The sequence below is a fragment of the Centruroides sculpturatus genome, unplaced genomic scaffold (assembly GCF_000671375.1).
Source record: "Centruroides sculpturatus isolate CEXI.00-Female unplaced genomic scaffold, Cexi_2.0 scaffold609, whole genome shotgun sequence".
In the NCBI taxonomy this organism is placed as follows: Eukaryota; Metazoa; Arthropoda; class Arachnida; order Scorpiones; family Buthidae; genus Centruroides; species Centruroides sculpturatus.
Window position 1 is genome coordinate 386012 of NW_019384804.1, and position 5362 is coordinate 391373.

The window sequence follows — 5362 nt, forward strand, 5'->3', positions numbered from 1 at the left end:
AGCTATGATAATGTTTTGAATGAACGTATCACATCTTATACATCAGATAATTACGAAAAAAGTTCGTTAAATCGAGTTAAAGAATGTCCGTGAAATGGCTTTCTAACGAAACCTTAGCGCTATTATCGTTACCAAACAGTGCTTCGGGTGATGTTTTCACCAAGGTTGGTGAAATCAGTCATAAAGGAGACATTTGCAAATTTCTCTTGTTCCACTATAAAAAAAGTTATGGAAATGATTAAATTTACTATTAAATAATCACACTTTTAATACTATAGTAAACATTTAGGCTTATGATAAATTGTTAAGTTAACAGTTTGTAACAAATGATAGTTGTCTTTGTAGCTATCTTATATACAAATATTACACACGTAATTTTCTACTAAAGTACTAACTGTATTGTAAAATGCAATAGAATAATTTGCGTATACCTTTAAGTTGTTACATATTTCGTAAAATTATTTGGTAGAACTCGAATTTGTTTTTCAAGAATTAATTAATTAATAAAGGATTAATTTACAAAAGAAACTGTAAATAGTTCTTTATCATTCCATTCAAGTTTTCGTTACTTAATATTATTGAGTATTCGGATATTAATTGAACGAAATATATTTTCGACGACATTAATCAATTAAGCTTCAGAATTTAAATACATATAAACGATAACAGGCACTAAATACATATATTTATTGGCTTGATCGAAAACGTACGAAATTTTTATGGAAATACAATGTTCTTGATATTAATTTTCTTCGGTCTTATTAGGTATACAAAGGATATAACAATTATTAATTACTTTGATTTTATACTTACAATATTCGTCTTTAAACATGATGAAAACGATCACATTATTTTGAATACATAGACGTGGCCTATTTCGTTCTCCATAAATATGAACACACTTCATGCAGTTCGTATGTATGACCATAGTTCGTCGTATGTGTTATTCAATGCAGTTGTTGGTAGACACCTACTCTCTCTGGAGAGATCTCTTAATTTCAGAAGAGTTGTGAAAACAGAATAAAGAGCATCTATAGCCTGAAAGTAACAATAGCACGTCGATAAATCAAGTAATGATTGAATAAATAATAAAAATTTGTCTTGCGAATGACAAGAATTGGCTTACTTTAATAGGTAAATCTTTATCCGAGAAGAAGAATCCTCCCACAGAAATTCCAAGAGGCATTCCGCTAAATCTCTTCATAAAATTTAAAATCTAAACAAAAAGAAACAAAGATTTTGGAAAATTTTGAAATACACAATTAATATCAATTCATACCTTTAATTTGTATGTTAAGCTGAATTCTGATGATGAGAGTTTCTGAATGCTGTTGTAGTTGCTGTAAATCTGAAAAATTAGTAACGTATTACGATTAATTAAAATACAGGGTGGACCAAAAAGAATATACGTATTTCAAACTAATATATTTAATAAACTGTAAGACATACAACTATGGAACTTGGGACACATATTTATGAAACTCTCTAGTTTAGATTACAGGTGTTCAATATGTCCTCCACCAGCGACACGAACGGTCCGGGCGGGAGTTCCGTCCGGGTGTCCGGGAACCGGGGTCCGGGCGGGAGTTCGGTCCGGGCTTCATAACTAACCTGCGTCTCAAAACACGCCAAACTGTTGTTTTAGGCAGCTGCAATTCCCGACTGGCACGACGTGTTGATTTTGAAGGGCTACGTTGGTAAGCAGCTTGAATCCGTGCGACATTTTCTTCAGATACACGAGGTCGGCCAGGACTCTTTCCTTTACATACACAACCTGTGTCAACAAACTGACGGTACCATCTGCGAATGTTCCATCCATTCGGAGGATCAATTTCGTACCTTAACCGGAAACGTCTTTGCACTGTAATCACGGAATTACACTTCGCAAGCTCAAGAATACAAAAGCTTTTGTGCTGTGGCGTAGCCATTTTACAACAACTGTGAATACGTCATTGTAACCAAGCACAACTGACATCTGGGGACAAACTAGACAATGCACTCGTTCCTCCGATACCCGCAGCACACCGCTACTATCGATAGTTTTATAAATATATCAGTTTGAAATACGTATATTCTTTTTGGTCCACCTTGTATAATATTTATCATAAATTTATGGTTATTTTATCAAATATCAGGATATTGTACGGTTTATTATAGCATAATTTGTTAACGTTTATGTAAAATTCTTTGATATTTGTTCTAAACCATACAAAATTAGTCATTGCTTGTCATAATGAATTTGAACAAAATCATGATTATCTTTGGCTAGAAACAAGAACTTCCTATCTATGACATCACGAGTACTGATATACCACGGTTCATCTAATTTGAGTATAGTGTGTTTAAATAGCAATTTATATTGAAATAAAAACATACCATATTGTAAAATGTGTAATGGTATTAAATCAGATAACCGACAACTTTTCTTATTTTTATAATTATTTGACGAATTTCCGTTTGAAATATTTGCAAGTGTTTCGTAATCGGGATACCGTAGTTTCATTGATGGTGACCGAATCACAAACAACACATAGCTGTTCCAAAATGGCTGAACGATTCAATCAGTTTAAAAGATCTGTACGTTCAGAAAATGAAAAAAATTTATAACCCGGTTAACTGATATTTCAGCCACTTAATATATCACGTTTATACAGTTCATGTAAAATATCTTTAATAAAAAATCTAAAGTTAGTTTTGAATAGCAATATCTATACTTTAAAGTGTAGTATAATGTAGAAAATTCTAACAAATTATTTTATTAGCTTTTAACACAGTTTTACTGTGTATATACGAAAACTGATGATTTATATAATGTTAAATAAAAGCAAAATCGCTATGCATAAAAAATAATCACTTCCACTTACCGAAGAAGTTATTCTAGACAATGCAAAAGAACCTATAACACATATTAAACAGAATACAACGAAAAAGAACCAAAGTGAACTTTTTGCTGTAACCAATTAGATTGTTTTTCGTGGTTAAAAAGTAACATATGAAGTAGTAAACAAGTTATGTGAATGATGAGAAAGAATATAATTGTCGACAAATTGCTCCATTGTTGATTCACTTGCTGAAAGATTTTCCATAGATCTGTGTGTTTTTCTATAATGTCGTCTATATTACTCTTTAAGCGACGAGTGTGTCTGTCGATCGAATCTAACTCGATCTGTAAATTCTGAAATTGATCCAACAAAAACAAGAACATAATAAGAAGTAAGGTTAATATAACATTAATTTCTCCAGAGCAGATTAAATGACAGTGAAAATGAAATGTGCTACAGCATATTGAAATTAAAGAAGAATTGCTCGAATTTTGAATTTTTAGATAATACTTTAAGTCTAAATTAAGACTCATTATAATATTTGAAAAAAAGTGTAAGAAAAGAAAAAGTATTGATATAAATTTAACTTTTTTAGGAAAGTTTTCATCATTTCCATACGCGATCTCGTTGTCTTCCCACTTGAATTTATTTCTTTTCAATATGCTAAATGTTATGGCATGAATTGATGACATCATTATTCGATATAATCTTTGAAAGTATTTGTTTGTATCGTGATTTTATAATATGGTTCCACATAACGCTTCGTCATCAAAGAACAAGACACAAGTATGACCTACCATTACCCACAAAAAAAATTTTATAACGTTTACGTAATAAGCAAAGTTCTTTCTGTTCTTTCCATCGTGGCAGGCACATAGCAACAATGGTTCCAATCCAAATATTTTAGCCACCGAAGTTATGGGTCTGAGTTGGTAATGGATGTTATTGGAAATATTCTTCTTGTGAGTGCAATCTGCAATCTCTACAATTGTGCTTCTCTTGCTCATTTTACTAATCTAAATAAAAAAAATTATGTACCGGTATGATAAAAACTAAAACGCAGTTTAAAATTTAGAAACTTGTATGCGGCAGTAAACAGAAACGATGACACTGTAGTAAGAAGCAGCAAATTTATCTATGCAAGCTTCTAGATGACCGCAACTATCGAACAATGCAATTACCTTAGTGTATTCGTGTTATACAATTGTGACAAAATTTATACTGTAGTTAATAAAATGCATCTGAGAAATTCTTCTTGCACATATATTTGCTGAACAAACTAGTTAAGAAATTTTATACTGTTTCTCGTATGAGTTAAGTCGTTAATATTAAAATCTGTAATTTGTGGAGACATTTTTGAAACGTTCGTGGTTATATTCCAAGAAGAGATAATTAGTTATTAATCATTATTTTGAGAAAGACTGTGTGTAATGATTTAAATGTTTTCTATTAAAATAGATGATCCTTCGCGTTTTATAGGTTACATAAGAAGTTTTATTTAATTTATTCATCAAATGCATCAATAAATTGATTTTAATGTATGCTGTAGTATAATTTTCAGAATTAATTTATCTGCAATTTTTTGAATAATTTTCTCGTTAATAGAAAATGTAAATTATCCAAGCGAACGTAAGTTTTTGTTTATTTTTCGTAATTATTCAAAATTCTAGTGCAGTTGCGGCAAAATAACGAAGACAAATATTTGTCTCTTGTTTTGGCTAAGAGACATTTCGCCATATCTTTATGATTTGGATTATTACGGTTTATTTTATGAGTTTATTATTTTTTAACGTCTTAGTTTTGTATTATTTTGTTTCTTTTTTTTTGATGCGTTTCGACATAAAAACGTTTAACCTAATGCTTTCTTATTTATTCTTGATCATAGTTTTCTTTGTTTTTTCTTCTCACGAAAACAAAATGTATTCTAAATGTTTAAAACAAATAATGAAATTATTGGATTTCTAGCTTAGTACACCAGGCATTGGCCGGGTTTATAAAAGTACCCGTCGTATTAATTGCTATAACTGGCGTTATTAATCGTAAATTTCAAGAACGTATGTGATAAAACTCATTTTAAGAACATTATCGAAGTATTTCTGCTTTTTATTTATTTATTAAGGCTTTTGATTAACTCGAAAGCTTGGCGTAAATATTATTTACTTCCCTGTGCATTAGAATACTTTAAAATCAACAATAGGAAATAAATTTTATATTTAACTAGCTGCAAGGGCACGCTTCGCTGGGTTTTTATTTGTGGGCAAAAAGTAACGATAGTGAAGATTAAGATAATTGCATTATAGCTAATCTTACCCGTTTTCACAGAATGCAAGAATTAGGTCCTCCGTTTCCAGACTAATTAGAGACCTGGTCCCGATTCTATTTCTGAACGTCTCCCGTTCACGTCCAGTCAAACGAACTATTTTCAACGTTTCTGGAACGTTTACAATCGTTCTATAATCGAACCAATATTCGAATTTTATGTTCGAATTTAATTCGAACAAATTCGAACAAAACATTCGAAATAGAAAGCCACTTTCAAC

General features: G+C 30.9%; 1 long non-coding RNA gene across 1 annotated transcript; it reads right to left on the minus strand.

Annotated features, from left to right (window-relative positions):
- Positions 1 to 873: 873 nt before the first annotated feature.
- Positions 874 to 1324, minus strand: LOC111629629. The gene is made up of 3 exons (XR_002757375.1): positions 1280 to 1324; positions 1127 to 1216; positions 874 to 1038 (listed from the first exon to the last, which is right to left on the minus strand). It is a non-coding gene; the product is annotated as an uncharacterized LOC111629629 (long non-coding RNA).
- Between the last annotated feature and the right edge of the window lie 4038 nt (positions 1325 to 5362).